General features: G+C 44.9%; 1 long non-coding RNA gene across 1 annotated transcript; it reads left to right on the top strand.

The window, feature by feature from the left end:
- Nucleotides 1-5306: 5306 nt before the first annotated feature.
- LOC310696622 lies at nt 5307-11553 on the top strand. The gene is made up of 3 exons (XR_014520652.1): nt 5307-5707; nt 8030-8133; nt 11466-11553. It is a non-coding gene; the product is annotated as an uncharacterized lncRNA (long non-coding RNA).
- The last annotated feature ends 7283 nt before the right edge of the window (nt 11554-18836 follow it).

Genomic DNA, 18836 nt, shown 5'->3' on the forward strand with positions numbered 1-18836 from the left:
CCAAGTCTCATAATACGGTAATACAATCCAGGATCACCCAATGGACAGGACAGGACAGACAAAAGAAGCACTGTTTCACAACACACTTAGTTTAAACTATAAAAATACTACAAGTTATGATGGTGACCTTCAATTTAGATGACTGTATAAAGGTATTAGATCAGCAGGTGGTGCTGTGGTCTAAACCACAGAGCCTAGGGCTTGCCGATCAGAAGGTCGGCGGTTCGAATCCCCGCGACGGAGTGAGCTCCTATTGTTCAGTCCCAGCTCCTGCCAACCTAGCAGTTCGAAAGCACGTCAAAGTGCAAGTAGATAAATAGGTACCACTCTGGTGGGAAGGTAAATGGCATTTCCGTGTGCTGCTCTGCTTCACCAGAAGCGGCTTAGTCATGCTGGCCACATGACCCGGAAGCTGTACACTGGCTCCCTCAGCCAGTAAAGCGAGATGAGCGCTGCAACCCCAGAGTCATCTGCGAGTGGACTTAACTGTCAGGGGTCCCTTTACCTTTACAATAAAGGTATTAGATTAGTGGTTCCCAATGAGCTAAGTACTGCAGACCTCCTGTTTTTCAGAAGCCAAGCCATGGACCCCCTACTTTTGAAAATGTCGATATCTCTGTAGTAGGTTTTGTTATGTGAATGGTGCCACCATACCTTCCAACATGTCCTAGCACAAAACCAGGTCGTGCATCTTCCAAGCCATGCTCCCGCATGAGTCAGGTGACCTGCACATTTTTGCCTGAGAGCATGCCCCCCCCCAAAAAAAACTGAAGGTCCGGGACAGTTGATGGGTACATGTCATGGGGCCCCTGAGTGGGTTACATGGGCCCCCCTGGGATCTGCGGATCACCAGTTGGGAACCACTGTATTAGATAAAGTCAAGGAGGATAAGACTGTAAACAGTTAGTGGTAATGGCTGACTATATATTACCTCCAGGATCAAAAACTCTGAATACAGGGTGGAACAACTATGGGTTATTGCCCTTAAATCCTGCCTTTGGTCTAACAACAAAGACCAATTGTAATTCTAAAACAGTATAAAAGGGGCATTTTTTTATTCATTTTGTGCCCGCTCATCCTGCTCTTGCCTTTGGTAAACAGAAGTCACAGAAATATCCAAATTATTTGGTTTCATGATGTTCTGCCAATAGTCTCCAATGAATAAAGGAATTAAATGTCATTTTTTGATAATAATAATAACAACACTATAATGTTTTTCACTTCTAAACCAGTATATATAGTGACAATTTTTGCAAAGATGATAGTGAATAAATTGAAGATTAACTTGGAGAATGTAAAGGTTGTTTCTTATGTTTGTGTGTGTTGCTTTCAGCCAAGTTTGTGCTTCTCCACCATGAAAATTTATGAGCTACAGAAGGTTCAAGAAAGATTTGATTGCGCAAAGTGGTAGAAGAATCCTGTAACCCAAGGAAATCACCCTTCTTTACTATAAAGTTGCAATCCTATGCACACCAACTGAGCATTTGCCTCCTGGAACTCATTAAGACTTACTTCTAAGTTGACAAGGACCTGAACTGTTAAGGATCTAGATACAGTTGAACCTCAGGCTGTGAACGTGATCCGTGCAGTGCCACGTCTGCACACGCGCATGACCCGATTTGGCGCTTCTGCGCATGCTCAAAGCGCAAGCTCCGAAACCCGGAAGTAACCCGTTCTGGTACTTCCGGGTTCGGCGCGTCTGTAACCCGATAACGCATAACCCGCAGCGATCACAACTCGAGGTATGACTGTATTGTTGAATGCAGGGGGCCTTAGTTCCAAATGAATGTATATTAGATCAGGCCTTTAATGGGATGTAGCACAGATGAAGAGACCAAATCCAAAAGACTTTCATCAAGGACTGATTCCCCGTTAAAACTACTTAATCAAGGTATTAATTTTATACCAGCATTTCCTTTCTCGAGCTATAGCAGAGTATTTTAAGATTATCCAATTATTGCTTAAGAAGCGGTTGAACATCACTAAGAACACATATCCCTCACCTGAGCTCCAACTGCTATCAAGCAGCTTTGGAGCACATCTCTTTGAGAAACGTCTGCGCTCTAAACACAAAACGATCCTCATCTGGTTTAACAAATTTCCAAAGACCTCAGTAACTGGAGTAATTGTAATGCATATCCCCATTTCCCACCCACCCCATGCTTAAAGTACAGGCAGAGGTAGGGACCTCCTTCCTAGATTATTCCTAGGATGGCTCAGGGGTCGAATAACTCCATACCCTCCAACATATCTCCGATGAAAATAAGGACATCCTAAGGAACAGTGGGACATTCCGGGGTCAAATCAGAAACTAGGACGAATTCCTTAAATCAAGGACATCCCTGGAAAATACAGACACTTGGAGGGTCTGGTTTCTTAGCTGAGTGGGTGCTGCTAAGAGAGAGAAGAGAGCAGGGCCTTCTCGGTGGTAACACCCACTCTATGGAAGTTCCTCTCAAGAGAAGCCTGCCAGCCTATCTCAGCCTCTGGAAACATGTATGTTCTTATTTCAGAAGGCATTTCCTCTTTAAAGAAAAACTATTATTATTTTTCTGCTCTGTGGAGCTTAGCCGTTCGAGTCAGGTACTTTAATTAATTGTTATGTTTTATTGATTTCTGCAAATTGTCTGAATGCATTTTTACTCATTTGTAAGCTTCCCCGAGGCCCTGTTTACAACATGTGTGTGGCAGGGTAGAAATGGAAATAAATAAACTCCTAACTGTCATTGACTGAACTAATTATGCCCAAATGGCTCCAAACAATTTAAATCAAGAATGTATTTGATGGAAGGACTCCTGAACAAAAGAGTTCAACAATTAATTACATTAATCAGAATTTTAAAAGATGGAGATTCCTTGGATCTTTACAACAGCAGCAGCAGCAGGAACAAGCAGATGTTTTCTTGGCAGAAAGAGAAAGCAGCCATGGGAATGTTATTTTTTATCAGTGGTGAAGTCGTTCATGTCTAAAACATGTTAACATATTTATAGTTGATAAAGTATTCACTAGTGACACATATTACACTTTTGCCATCGATCCACTGCCAGGGTGCTGTTTTTCAAGGAGAATTCCCCCATGCAATATGAAAGTACTAGACAATATAAGAAAATTCCAGTCTTAAAAATGCATATCTGCGTTTTTAAGTACGGAAGACATCCCAGCACAATTGCTTAGCAGATGGTGATACACTTTCGTTAGTTTAAAATCTTTGTACAGCTTCTGAGGACCTTCATGCAAAACGCAGGTTATTTGAGCCAACACTCTCCAGTAGAAAATAAAGATTCTAGACTAGGCTTATTGACTTGAGCAGGGGGTTTCAACCAGTGTGCCGTGGCACCATGGGGTGCCTTGAATGATGGTCAGGGGTGCTGTGGGCAACACTGGCCTCTATCTCTCTTTCCTTCCCTGTCTCCTCTAATGCCCTCTCACGTCTCTGCCTCCTAAATGCTTGCACAGCTGTTTGTTGCAGTAGCCCTGGCTACAAGCTCAACAGCCAAATGGGGCCTCTGGGGCTGGCCAGGGGGTGCTGGTTGCGCCCCAAGTCCCCCAAGCCCTTTCCCAGTAAATAACTTCAAATGGACACATAATTTTAGTTTAAGTTTTTGGACAAAATTTAGGCCACAACTTTATTGATTACAAAACAAATTGAGCGGTATTGGCCTAGGCATTGGTCAGGGACTATAACTGACTCCTGCCTCTATGGCTGGCAGTCTGAAAGGGTAAACACCACAACGAGGGAGCAACATTGGTGAAGATTGATTGAAGCTTACCCTGGGGTTCCTCTGGTCCTGGCATTGCCCTAGCCCCTCAAGTGGACTTTGGACAAGATCCAGGACTCCCAGATTCCTTTACCCTATTTCTGGAGGGGCAGGTGATGGCCACACCTCCCCTCCTGCACATTTCTATAAACCAATGCCTAACCGCCAAACCTTACAAAGTTGTGACGATTGCTAAGGGCGTAGGCGAAAACCAAGTGGCTAAGCCAGTCTGCCAAATGGAAAAATTCCTAGCCAGCCCCTGCTCCAAAGCAGACGACCCAATCCAAAGCAAGGCCAAAGCAGCAGCACCTAAAATAGGGAGGGCAGATGTTCAGCAGTGTGAAGCAAGTGCCCCACCCCCATCACGTTGCCACATTTATAGGTCCACAGGTTCACGCCACTTGCCCCAATTGGTCCAAACAGCCAAGCGCGATCCCGGGGCCCAACAGACAAGGCTTGGGCCACGCCTAGCAACAACAAACCCTGTGGGAGTGGCTTAAGGGTCCTGAGCGCAACCAGGACCCTCGATTTAGGAGGATCCCATTTGCCAGGAGCTGAGGCAGCCTCAGAATAAGGAGGCAAGTGGGTGAGAGAGCCCAGCCAGCCAGTTCACAAGCCCTTGCTCTTGGGAACGGATGGACAAGTGGGAGGCTGGGCAAGCAGGCTGGTGCAGCGCTGACCTTTCTTGTGCTTTCTGTGTGCGATGCCTGCTTGGAAGCTAAGTGCCTGGTGCCAAAGGGAGCCTTTCCGCCACGCAGGCCTGGCAGTGCCCATTGCTGCCACTGCTGTTTCCCAAGGAGAGTAAGGGGATGGCCTCACGTTCACCTTTGAGCAGTCTCCATCAAGCGGCTAAGGCTGGGAGCATCCTCTTCCCAGGCCCCTGGGGGAGCAGCACTGTAGGAAGCACCTTTCTTTGGGGTGGGGGGCAGCTCAGAGAACCAGGGCAGTGGCGGCAGCTGCCTGGAGGACGCCCAAGGAAAAGAGGCTGAAGGAACACTTGTGGCGTTTGTACGGAGCCCCCAGTCGTCTCACGGACTATTGACCCGTACACCACTAATCTGCTGCCACCAAGCAGGTCCTCCCTGGTAAAATCACTTCAGTCTCAGTCAGGTTCTCAAGTGAATAAAGAAGAGTGTATTTTATTTCAGACACAAACTTTTACGGCATTCCAAACGTTGTTACTCTTTACTTTCTTAGTCTTACAGTGGTACCTCGCAAGATGAATGCCTCGCAAGACGAATGCCTCGCAAGACGAAAGAGTTTTCCGTTTTTTGAGTCGTTCCGCAAGACGAATTTCCCTATGGGCTTGCGAGTTCTTGCGAGTTTGTTTCCTTTTTCTTAAAGCCACTAAGCCGTTAATAGCCACTAAGCCGCTAAGCTGTTAATAGCCGCTAAGCCGCTAAGCCGTTAATAGCCGCTAAGCCGCTAAGCCGCTAATAGCCGTGCTTCGCAAGACGAAAAAACCGCAAGACGAAGAGACTCGCGGAACGGATTAATTTCGTCTTGCGAGGCACCACTGTATTTTCCTCTCTCTATCTCTTCTATCTCCCCTCACTCAAGAACCCAATGCCCTCTCTCTCTATTTCCAACTGCCTGCCAACTGCTTCTCCAACTGCCTTTCCCAACCAGCCAACCCACTAAAACCAACCAACTACCCACCAACAACTCTAACAAACCTCGGGCTAAGCCCTTTTATACACATGTAGGCTCTGCCTCCAGCTTTCCTATTGGTCTACATTTTTAACCCTTTCCCCCCTGTACAGACAGGCTCTAAACGAATGGGCAAATGCCACAACACTTCATGAGGGAAAGTGTTTGAAAATGGATGAGGGACTGCCGGCTCTTCAGGCGAGTGATTACATAACTGGACTTCTGAGCCAGTTCCACCTGACAAGCTGAAATGCGTGTGCTGGTAGAACAATCTCTTTAGGCTTAACGCCTTCCAGTTGTAAGAATCGTCATATTACTTAGGTACTCGGGACTTGAAATAATAATAATAATAATAATAATAATAATAATAATAATAATTTATTATTTATACCCCGCCCATCTGGCTGGGTTTCCCCAGCCACTCTGGGCGGCTTCCAAAAGAATATTAAAATACTATAATACATCAAACATTAAAAACTTCCCTAAACAGGGCTGCCTTCAGATGTCTTCTAAAAGTCTGGTAGTTGTTCTCTTTGACATCTGGTGGGAGGGCATTCCACAGGGAGGGTGCCACTACCGAGAAGGCCCTCTGCCTGGTTCCCTGTAACTTGGCTTCTCGCAGTGAGGGAACTGCCAGAAGGCCCTCGGTGCTGGACCTCAGTGTCCGGGTAGAACGATGGAGGTGGAGACGCTCCTTCAGGTATACTGGACTGAGGCCGTTTAGGGCTTTAAAGGTCAGCACCAACACTTTGAATTGTGCTCGGAAACGTACTGGGAGCCAATGTAGGTCTTTCAAGACCGGTGTTATATGGTCTCGGCGGCTGTTCCCAGTCACCAGTCTGGCTGCTGCATTCTGGATTAGTTGTAGTTTCCTGGTCACCTTCAAAGGTAGCCCCACGTAGAGCGCATTGTAGTAGTCCAAGCGGGAGATAACCAGAGCATGCACCACTCTGGCGAGGCAGTCCGCGGGCAGATAGGGTCTCAGCCTACGTACCAGATGGAGCTGGTACACAGCTGCCCTGGACACGGATTTAACCTGTGCCTCCATGGACAGCTGTGAGTCCAAAATGACTCCCAGGCTGCGCACCTGGTCCTTCAGGGGCACGGTTACCCCATTCAGGACCAGGGAATCCCCCACACCTGCCCGCCTCCTGTCCCCCAGAAACAGTACTTCTGTCTTGTCAGGATTCAGTCTCAATCTGTTTGCCGCCATCCATCCTCTAACCGCCTCCAGACACTCACACAGGACTGTCACCGCCTTCACTGGTTCTGATTTGAAAGAAAGGTAGAGCTGGGTATCATCTGCATACTGATGAACACCCAGCCCAAACCCCCTGATGATCTCTCCCAGCGGCTGCATGTAGATGTTGAAAAGCATGGGGGAGAGGACAGAACCCTGAGGCACCCCACAAGTGAGAGCCCAGGGGTCTGAACACTCATCCCCCACCACCACTTTCTGAACACGGCCCAGGAGGAAGGAGCGGAACCACTGTATGACAGTGCCCCCAGCTCCCAGCCCCTCAAGACGGTCCAGAAGGATGTTATGGTCGATGGTATCAAACGCCGCTGAGAGATCCAGCAGAACTAGGAAACAGCTCTCACCTTTGTCCCTAGCCCACCGGAGATCATCGACCAGTGCGACCAAGGCAGTTTCAGTCCCGTGATGCGGCCTGAATCCCGATTGGAAGGGATCCAAATGGTCCGCTTTGGAAAGGGGGATTTGCTGGGTTTGGTATTCACATTTTATTGTTGTACAAGCAGAGATGGTGCCCTGCCTGTGGGTTGTGCTGGTAACAAATCTGCTGCCCGTCTGTATGATCATAGTTGCTTTGAATAAATCCAGGAGATGGAAAGAAATCTTTCTTTCTTTCCGCTAGGCTGACCACAGTATAATGATCCATAACATTCTCCTTGGAAGATGCCTTACTTATAGCAGGTCGGATTATTTGTTCCTCTCCGAATGGCATGGTCTCAGATAAAGGAATTCGATATCACCTTATACCTGTCCTTTCATTTTCTTTTTAACTGAAGATGCCAGGGGTGGAACCCAGAACCTTTTGTATGGAGGGAATAGAATCACAGAGTTGGAAGGGACCCTGAGGATCATACAGGAATTTGCAAGTGTCCCATATGGTAATCGAACCTGCAACCTTGGTACTATCAGTACATGCTCTAACCAACTGAGCTACCCAGGCAGGGGATCTGCCACTGAACTACAGCTCGTCTCCTAAAAGCAGAAATGTTTGACCTTAATCCCTGTGCTCATAGATTGTATGAATCACTACCCCACCCCCCAAAATTATCAGGTCTACAGTACTGGGTGTGGGGGCAGAGAGTCACGTACAGGCAGTGCGCCACCAGGAATTCCTCTTTTAAACTATCATTTTCACTTCCAGTTACTATTGAGCATTGCTAGCCTTAGCCCATCAACTCCCAGCCTGGCTTACCAAAGATAGCAGCTGTTGAATAATGTGCTAAATATTTTTTCACCTCTTCTCATCTCGCTGAGTACACCTGAGCAGTGCAGAGAGCTCTCTGCCCCTCGCCGCCTAATGGGGTCTACAATTACCCAAGTCAAATACTAGATTTCACAAAAAACAAATCCATTTTGTTTCATTAGATGTTTTATCAATCATGATGTGCAGAAATGGAGGTCGCAACCACAGTTTCCCATCTCACAGGCAGAGGAATTGCCAGCTTCAGCTGACAGCGGGGAGAATTTGGGTGAGTCTTCTGGTTTTACTGCCAGGGAGTGGGAGAGAAACCTGTGAAGTTTTCTGCCTCAGGAGTCAAAATAACTTGCACATTGTGGGTCTTGGCCCGAGGGAGAAGAAGACATTTGCCGCTCTGCCTCAAATGTCAAAATGTCTTGGTCCAGCCTCATGAAAGCTGCAGCACACTGACCCAAGCGGCAAGTCTATCCACCTCATTGCATAATATGAAAGGACAGGGCTTTGTGCTGGGAGGCAAATAATGGTTCTGTTTCTCCTGAAACAGTAGCTGCTCCTTTTCCTGCAGAAATTGCTGACTGCATAGCAATCAGGTCAGCTCGGGAACTGGGCCTGGTTACAGCCGACCGGCACCCCTTGATGGACATGTCGCCAGCCTGGCGTTCCTGTTGGATCTCTGTCTCTGCTTTAAACAAAATGGCGACTAATTCTAATCTGCCGTAGTAATCGTCAGTTGGGCAGGGGTATATTGTCCTACTGAACTAAATAAAGGAGAGTAAAGGAGGTTTGATATTTTGTCTGCGCACCTTTGGAGATAAAGCACTCCTTCTCAACAGAGGAAGAACTTACCACACAGTGTTATTAGCTGTGGTATTAATTGGCCAAATTAAAATTCAGCCAAGTAGACTGCATATTTAAAATGGCTGGCTGAATATAGCGATCATTTGTCAATGTCCTCTGCTGAATTGTTAGTGAGACAGGCCTGAACGCATTATTCGAGACAGCAAATGAATAGTTCCAGTTGCTATGGATACAGCTCTGGTGCGGGGTAAATGTTCGCCTCTTGGCTCTCCTCCCTACTCTGTTTTCCCCCCCTTTTCTCTTTCTTTTTTTACGTTCAGATTTGGAACATTGCAGAATGCAGAGGGTAGCGCTGCAATGAAGCTCTGAAAAGTCATTTTGTGACTTGACTGATTAGCAGGTGTATTAGGATTGATCAACAATTATCTGACCCGAAGTAGTGGCCATATGATATCTCCTCATTAACTCTCCCCTTTTTTCCATGGTTCAACCTATGGGATCAAACTGACGTAACTTACAGTAGGAATGTTGTTGTTGTTGTTTAGTCGTTTAGTCATGTCCGACTCTTCGTGACCCCATGGACCAGAGCACGCCAGGCACTCCTGTCTTCCACTGCCTCCCGCAGTTTGGTCAAACTCATGCTGGTAGCTTCGAGAACACTGTCCAACCATCTCATTCTCTGTCGTCCCCTTCTCCTTCTGCCCTCCATCTTTCCCAACATCAGGGTCTTTTCCAGGGAGTCTTCTCTTCTCATGAGTGGAAGATCTGTCCTTCCAGTGAGCACTCAGGGCTGATTTCCTTAAGAATGGATACGTTTGATCTTCTTGCAGTCCATGGGACTCTCAAGAGTCTCCTCCAGCACCATAATTCAAAAGCACCAGCCTTCTTTATGGTCCAGCTTTCACTTCCATACATCACTACTGGGACAACCATAGCTTTTACTATACGGACCTTTATTGGCAAGGTGATGTCTCTACTTTTTAAGATGCAGTAGATTACAGTAGGAATACTGAGCCTTTAACGTCTAGCGTTTATTGACTATAGGTGCACCTCCTTCAAGCACAACCTCAGTAGGAATACACAATGAACTTGTGCCAAAAAGGTTCACACAGGACTAGGACAGGCTGCAAGATGCTCTGTTACTTGGTTCAGGGCAGTCATCACCTGCATTTATAACCTTTGGCCTAACGCATGCAAAATTCAGGTCTATGATTAGCATTTCTGGAAAAGGACAGGCTTTTCTACAGAGCTACTTTTAAAGCTCTGTGAAACCAGGGTTATATGAGCACCAAGAGGTTTAGGCAGAGATTTAGGCTCAACTCCATTTACATTTACATTTTATTTAAGAATCAAGACAGAGAAATTCAGATATTGGACCCTGCTTCCCCAAAGAAAATAAAAGCACAGAATTAAGTAGGTCGCCTTAACTGGTCAGGAAACTTACAAAAAAACAAGCAAACCCCAAACACAACTACTCACATCCCAAAGTGGATGCCACACAAACTACTGGAGGGCAGCCTGGGTTTTCATGGTTGCAGATTCTGGTCTTGACTCTCATAAAGAACAAAGGGAATTGGAGAGGGAGGGTGGAATTAAAATGCTCCAATCATATCGCCTGGCATGGTCCTGTCTTCAGGTTGGTTCAGCATCAGTCTTAATTAATAATCATGGCAGAGGAGATGGAGCCCCGTTTGGATACAGAATGATACAGCAGAGCTTTGGTTTTCTAATGTAATCCATTCTGGAAGACTGGTCAACTTCCAAAAAGTTCAAAAACTGAAAGCGGAAGCCTCAATACAACAGGGAAACCCAAAATGGAAGCCGCATGGCACGTTCGACTTCTGAAAATCGTTCAAAAACCAAAGCAGTTGCTTCTGGGTTTTCGGCGTTTGAAAGCCAAAACATTTGACACTCAAAAACTGAGGTTCCACTGTATAGATTTTGGTGTCTGTAAAGGTTTGAGGGAAGCTCTCCTGAAGGCAGAGTAAACAGCCTAAGGCCAATGAAGGCTGGAACACAGGCTGTGGGGAGAGACAGACCTCTGCTTTGGGGTCTGTTTGGGTTACTTCATATTTTCTAAGATGCCGAGCCTGTGCTGGACAGCACAAAACACTGTATGGGTATTTTGCTTGTATCTTTGATGCTTATGTTCTGTTTTTGAAGAGTTATGCCAGTAAAACTTTGAATAATACTTCTATGGGCCTGGACATAAAAGGAGTCAGTTCTCATGCTTCCAGTCACTTCAGACAGCACAATGTTAATATCTGCACAGTGCTTTCCTACCTACCAGCCTGTTTTTCTGCACTCTGTTTCCCTTCAGCTGCCCACACTACTCTATATTGTTTTCTTCCTGGCTTGCCACTGAACTTACCAACCAAGAACTCCTCTCTTAATCTTTTTCCTCCCCTAACTGTTGCTGTTGTTTAGTCGTTTAGTCGTGTCCGACTCTTCGTGACTCCATGGACCAGAGCACGCCAGGGACTCCTGTCTTCCACTGCCTCCCGCAGTCTGGTCAAACCCCTAACTGTACTTGTGTCCAGTTCAGTTTCCCTCTTGCTTTCACTGTGCCTGTCATCCTTCTGTGGGATTTTTCTTTCTTGTCCTTTTGTCACTTTCAAGGTGGGTTTTTTAAAAAGTCATGATGAAAACTGACTAACATTTTAGTACTTATTTCTCTTAACATAGTTTTTGTATACAACTTGACCTAATAGGTACTTTTTTTTTTGTAAAGCAACGCTCCCTAATATGGTGCATTTTTAATGTCATTTTCACCAATACATGCTTTTTTATGTGCATTTTACCCAGGCATGTGAATTTGCCCTGGCTGGATAAGTGCACTGCAAAATACAGAGAATGTTTCGGTTCGTATATTGTTTTGAAAAGTGAAAATCAGGTAAGGATTGCCCTTAAACGTTAACTTTTTAAAAACTCTTTTTGGTTATTGTTAATTTTAGTTATCTTTTAAGGGCTTAAAACCACTTGTTTTAAAAACCTGTTTTCTAATTGGTAATTTTAATATTTCTTGCAAACCGCTTAGAAATTTTATTGCACTCAAGAGCTCTGTTAATTTTGCTAAATAATAAATAGATGCAGACTGAATCAAATTTACCCCTCACCCCCATTCCTCCTAGCATCCCCAGCCTTCTTCCTGAAAGGCTACTCCATGATGACCACCAAAGCTGTAATTTTTACTGAACATCCCAGTTCCAGTTATTTCTGTAATACCCTTTCCTCTTAGTGATTTCACAAGCCCTGTCAGTTGGCTTGATCTTTAACCTATTATATTTATTTATTTATTCTTTGAATATTTCTATAATGCCATATCATGAAATTATCAATCCAGCTATTAAAACAGAAAACTTCATTTGAAGTGTAAAATTTTAACTTTTAAAATAAAAACATATAATCATTTATGGGGCTAATCAACAATAGCAATTTAAACAGTTGCAAAGGCTTGTCAGCATAGAAAGGTCTTTGAGAGACGCCTGAAAGTCAAAAGCAGGATGCCTGCTAAATTTCTGCTGGAAGAGTGTACTATTATCATCATCATCATCATCATCATCATCATCATCATCATCATCACCACAGTCTCTTGGGAGTTGGACATGCCTGGCATAGAGGATAACCATGTTGTAAGAACTGGGCTTCCCTCCATCTTAAACTCAGGTGTAAATATGTGAACAAATCATATTTTTCTGCCACATCTTCGTTCTCAAAGGAACACAGACCTGGCATGACCGCCTGGAATCTTTCTGCTGCTCCACGGAGAGTGGGAGGTGGCCAACTTTTGTAACAATATCAACATGATCACTTTGAACATGGCCTGATATGGGGAGCCAGTGCAGATGTTTCAGCAGACGTGTTGCATGCTGTCAGCCACTGACCCCCCACCCCATCTGCAGTCTAGCTACTGTATTCTGGACCAGCCCCAATGGCAGTCCCATATAGAGCACCTTATAGAAATCCAGTCTTGCGGTTATCAATTACTTAGAACCAACATTTCTGATTAGGGGTCACCACAAGAACTAGAATGAAGAAGAAGAGTTTGGATTTGATATCCCGCTTTATCACTACCCGAAGGAGTCTCAAAGCGGCTAACATTCTTCTTTCCCTCCCCCCCCCCAACAAACACTCTGTGAGGTGAGTGGGGCTGAGAGACTTCAGAGAAGTGTAACTAGCCCAAGGTCACCCAGCAGCTGCATGTGAAGGAATGGGGAAGCAAACCCAGTTCACCAGATTACGAGTCTACCGCTCTTAACCACTACACCACACTGGCTCCCATCTTCTTTCCAGAGGGCCCAGTACAATGAGGCAATTAAGGAACAGACCACAATCCCATGTTTCGCTTTGTTTTGTTTTTTACATCTACCTTCAGGCTAGATGAAGGTTTAGGATGAGTCCTTTTTTAAAATTAAAATACATTGCAGGGTTTTCCCTCTGCCAGTGCCAATGGTTTTAATTTATTTCTTAGCGGGGATTATGTCAGATATGAGATAAGATTAGGCTCGACACGTTTCTCTTTCTCACAGGTATAGCATGATGATAACATGATTATACTCCATCCCCGTTACTAGATCTGGAGATAAGTCGTTGGGGCAGCCATTCCTTTGTCCCTCGTGACATGAAAGGCTGAGGAGCTGTATCAGTAGTAATTAACTTGTGCCATTATCCCATGTGGGGATCAGCGATTGGCAGGAAATGAACCTTTGTCAGCGCTTGCATGCACAGAAGTACTAAAGCCAAGATATACGACATTGTTCAGTGTCTCTCCTGTAAGCATTTCAGATTTTGAAAGAAGCTAATCTCCTGCGCTATAGCAACTGACAGCAAGCATGTGGAGGTTCATGGTTTCTAGGCAAGGGATTCATTTACACCACATTTGCCCATTTTAATTCAGCTAACACCCTGATCCTACAGACCTGATAGTCATCAAAATCCCTCCGATTTCAATGCAACAAAGAGGGCTCCTTCACAAGCCACATTTTACTGAGTGCCCTTGCTATTGGCTTCCACAGGTATGGCTTCTCAAATGCCCGCCCTTTGAATCAGTGAAGGCTAACATGTAGCCCTACAGATATTGTTGTGCTCCTAGTTCCCAGTACGCTCGGTGGTCAAGGATGATGAGAGTTTTACCTCAACATCTGAAAAGCCACTGCCAGGGTGGGATAGATATATAATAATAGTTGTTGTTGGCACCCGTCCATCTCAAGAAACAATGGAGTATGCCTCTGGGGGTGAAGTCAAACCAGGAGTTGCTGGAAGGAGGTGTAGAAGGCACCATCCAACTGTATTAGAGACTCCACCCTGGATTTGTGTAGGGTTTACTCCTTAATCTTTTTTCTCTCCCAAAGATATCCCATGAGGCAGTGGAGGTTAGATGGGCTCCCTTCCCATGTTGACGAGTTCCATCTGCCCTTTCACAGTATATCAGTTGTTTAAATGAATGAATGAATGCATACCATGTCATCACCCAAGCTAGGCTTGTTACAGTCACTGAAGTTCAAAATACTGAAAGTGTCAGGGTCTGGAAGAGAAAAACCCGATGGAGGATAGATCTGTCAAAGGTTATTGGTCATGACAGCTAAACTGAAACTCCATATTCAGAGACTTATGACTATTGTAGGCCACAGCAACCATCATCCCTGTGTTAGAATTCCTGCTCCCTGATTGCAGTCATGGGATTGTTGTCTATCACATGATGTATATGTTTTGACTCCACAGTGGGAAGTGACGGAGACAGGATGTTTGTTGTGTTACTGTGTTCTGTGAAGTAGGACTATTGTCCTTCATTCTTTTTCTCTTTGCTGTCTGATGCTAGAGAGAAAGGGAGCCATGTTGCAGTGCTCCGTGTGTGTTTATATATAAATAAAGTAGATTAGTCAAAATGCTGATTTGCTGAGTTCTGTTGCGGATCCCTAAGTGTGCCGATGTCTGTTGGCATCGGTGGCTGTGATGTTCGGGCTGAAGAAAGCTTTTGAAGCTCCTGAATGAAAGCCCAGGAGGGAGAGAACATGCCAGTCGGGCATGTGTCTCTGCCAGGGTCCTACTTGAGTGTAGGCTGAACTCCCGACACCCTGGTGCCAGCCATGATGCCTGGAACTCATGAGGGTTGGAGTCCAACAACAACTGGAAGGTCACAGATTCCCCACCCCTGAATCAGTGGTATAGCACAGATGGGGCTTACGAATCTCTTTTTCTACTTTGCTTGTCTACCATACAGGTAGCAGCAAAAAGCTCTCCAAACTGGCAGAAAGCCCTAATCTTGGTTCATGCAAGTTCTGGGTGGTTAAGCATGATGTTGGAAGTGCAGTTCTTGTGATGGCCAGCCTCATCTCTTGAACCAAGAACCCAGCACTTTCCATGGTCTCCTTCGCCACCCTTGATTCTAGTTCAGTAGTGGAAGGTAGCACAGATAGCCTCAGTATGGGCTTAAGGAGATATTTTTAAACCCATTTCAGCCACATTGTAGAAAGGGGACCAAATAAAACAGACATCCCATATTTGGTGGACAATTCTGGATCAGCCCCATCAAGCAAGGATTCAAACCTATCTCCCTGAGTCCAAGACCAGCAGTCTGCCCACTCCGGCTCAGCTGAACTGCTTTTGAGCAGTTTTTAGAAGTCAATTTACCTCAGGAGTAAAATACTCAGTTGGGTCTCCTCCTTGTTTAAATGTCACCAATTCCTTTTAGTAGAATCACAATCTATTAGGAATAAATAAATTCTTATATTTGATACAAACACCCAAGGGCAATAATCTACAGTATGGGCCATTGACTTGGAAAATGTAATTACGAAATTAATGCCATTTTTGATTTATGAGAGGAGTGCAACACAGTTGAAAACTACAGCATGTGTACTTTTTTTAAGATGTGGATTTGAAGTATACAAATATCCTAAAGCAGGTTAAATGAAATGGTGTTGTTGTTGTTGTTGTTTTTTAAAAAAATGAAACTTCTTCTCTTCCCAGAATTTGATGGAACAAAAATACTGAAATGGGACCCCACAACAGATCAATGTAGACTGTGAAGTATTTTGCCTGTGGGTTGTGACATAGAGCAGCTGACTTCTCAAGGTAGAAAACCAGGGCCTTTGGGCAGCAAAAATAATGGTGATTATTTACAGGGAATAGTAGGCTGTCCCATCCTATCTCAGCTGCCTTTCTTGCTAAGTAGAGGACACAGGAATCATCACAGCTTGAGCCACTGCCACTTTCAAACCAGGCTGCTTGTGTGAAATAGCCCCTATGAATTAAACTCATTCTCCAATCTGAGGAACTGCTCCAAGCAATAAGGAGTTAGTGTCTAACCCACACATGTGACAATACTTACTGAGATGATCTCTCTCTCTCTTTCTCTCTCTCCACAACCTTCCCACCATTTTTAGGTAACTGAGCCATCTGTATCATCTTGCCAAGTGACAAGGAGAAAGATACCACACTTTGGGGGCAGAGGAGGGGAAATATGTGATAAAATGTCCATAATTCTGTCAGAAACAGGAGACAAGGGAGACAAGTGACACCCATAACCAACATACGAGAAGCAGAAAAGCTGTGTTCAGGCAGAGAAAGCTAGACTCTCCTCACAGGATTTAGAGTCAGGTGATTACAGTTTTTCTTCCACTTAGAAAGAGCTTTGGGGAAAAAACAAAACCCCTCTCCATTGCAGGTATAATGATGAATGAGAGTTAAACAGGCCAGCCAATTTAAATACTGTGATATATGGGTTGCTGAGAATGGTGATTGTGAGGTAATACAATGCAGGCTTCGTTGTACTGTTGGAATATGGTATATATCTTGAATGACAAACACGTGCCTGTAGGTTAGGGTCTAGTTGTCCAGAATAGTGGTTTGCCTGCTAGTACTGCGTAGTGGAGAAGCGATGGATGGCAAAACTCATGCATCTTCTACAGATGACTGGATGTGAACTGTTGTCATATGGGAAAGAGTTACATTCAAAGACATGGGGTTGCATTATTGTGGTTTTTAGTGATGGATTAGATCATCAAAAGTGGGTCAAAGGAGTAATTAGATGGAAGGCTAATGAGTTCTTTTTTAAACAGAATAATATTAAGATTTGCTGTTCCTAATGGATTTAAGATAAACCCCCAATGTCTGAATTCGCCCTCCATTATTATGATGGTAAACTGTTTCTCTTCTTCTTGTTACTACACCTAATATTACAATTATTTATTATTATTTATTTAGTTTTAAAATTTGTATGCCACCCGAATTGCCACAGGTCTCAGGGCGGTTCACAACATAAAAACGGGATATAAAAATGCAAAATACGTACTAAAAATAGGAACAAGACAACCCAATAACCGGCACCACCCCAACACATCCTAAAAGGGCATCAGATGTCAAGGTCTGGTTAAAAAGTTATGTTTCTGCCTGACACCTGAAGGTGTATAACGAAGGTGCCAGGCAAGCCTCCTTGAGGAGAGCATTCTTCAAATGGGGAGCCACTGCAGAGAAGCCCCTGTTCTCGTGTTGCCACGCTCCGGACATCTTGTGGAGGGGGCACACGAAGAAGGGCCTCAGAAAAGGATCTTGGGGTCCAGGTAGGTCCATATGGAGAGAGGCGGTCCTTGAGGCTTTCTACTACAATTATTGCTACTATTACCATTATAGTGAGTCAGACCACTAGTCCATCCAGCCATTCCCCCAGGTACTCTGGTGGCTGCAGCTGGAAAAAACAACAACCCACAGGTTGCATCCTACATTGAGGAGCCTTGCATTGAGCAGCAGGGGTTGAACTAGGTGTGTGATACTTTCCAACTGTGTGATACTTACGTTACCATGTACCACTAGTACATCTTGTGGTCTCAAAGCAGCTAACATTCTCCTTTCCCTTCCTCCCCCACAACAAACACTCTGTGAGGCGAGTGGGGCTGAGAGACTTCAAAGAAGTGTGACTGGCCCAAGGTCACCCAGCAGCTGCATGTGGAGGAGCGGAGACTCGAACCCAGTTCCCCAGATTGTGAGTCTATCGCTCTTAACCACTACACCACACTGGCTCCCTAGCAGTTCGAAAGCACACCAGTGCAAGTAGATAAATAGATACCGCTGCTGCGGGAAGGTAAACGGCATTTCCATGCGCTGCTCTGGTTTCCGTCACTGTGCCCCGCTGGCCACATGACACAGAAAGCTGTCTGTGGACAAACACTGGCTCCCTCAGCCTGAAAGCGAGATGAGCACCGCAACCCCGTAGTTGCCTTTGACTGGACTTAACCATCCAGGGGTCCTTTACCTTTACCTTTTTACCTTGCACTCGTGCACAAACACAAGTGCATGAAGGTTTCTACCCTTAGGCTTAACTACTGTGGGAAGTTAGTCAAACTTGCCTGCTTAGAGACTTGACGCAACCTCTAGCAGTGATGGGGGAGGGGGGAGAGAAAAGGACTATGCATGCTATATTTGGCGTAACATCTTTTTTGTTCCTTCTCAGTCTGACAAAAGAGTCATCTAGATGAAATCCAGAAATTGCCCAGCGCCACAGTAGCCGGCCTGCTGTTTCCTAGCCTTCATTGTTTAGGCGTAGGTGGGTGGGGGGTGGAATCGGTTAGTGTTTAAATATACGTGGGCAGATGGAGGGCAGGTGTTAATGCAAAGGCACCAGCTTAGTGTGCCTTTCCCCCCTGAAAATCATTTCCAAGAAGCCATGTGCAACGGAGATAAGGATTTTTTAGGTTTCTGCTAGAACCAGGGAAATTAATAACAACAACAAAAAGACCTTTGTGTGGTTAGTTGCTTAATGAAATTAGAATTCTGAAGGGAGCAAACTGCTTTTAAAAGTTTGTAGCGGTTCCCCACACAAGGATTCCTGCTTTATTTTCCAGCATATATTTTAGAAGCAAGGATTGTCACACCATAATATATGAGAGCGATGAATGGCTGCTGTGGCTGATTACACACCAAAGCATTCAATCATTCACAAACGGCTGTTCATTTCCAATATACAATGAGGCAATGGAGAGTGCAGCTTGTGCAGGCATATCCATCTTTTCTACAGGAGTAAGTCTGTGTATGTGTGTGTGTAAATGAAAACAAAGAACGAGATCCAGTTTGCTGTGCTTGAAATAAAGGTGAGCTTTGATAGTCTTAATCCTCCATATTCTCTATAAATCAGTTAGCTCCTGCTTCAAGAATTGTTGACAGATGGGAATGTTTTGACAT

This window comes from Podarcis liolepis (genome assembly GCF_965112155.1).
Source record: "Podarcis liolepis genome assembly, chromosome: 17".
Lineage (NCBI taxonomy): Eukaryota > Metazoa > Chordata > Lepidosauria > Squamata > Lacertidae > Podarcis > Podarcis liolepis.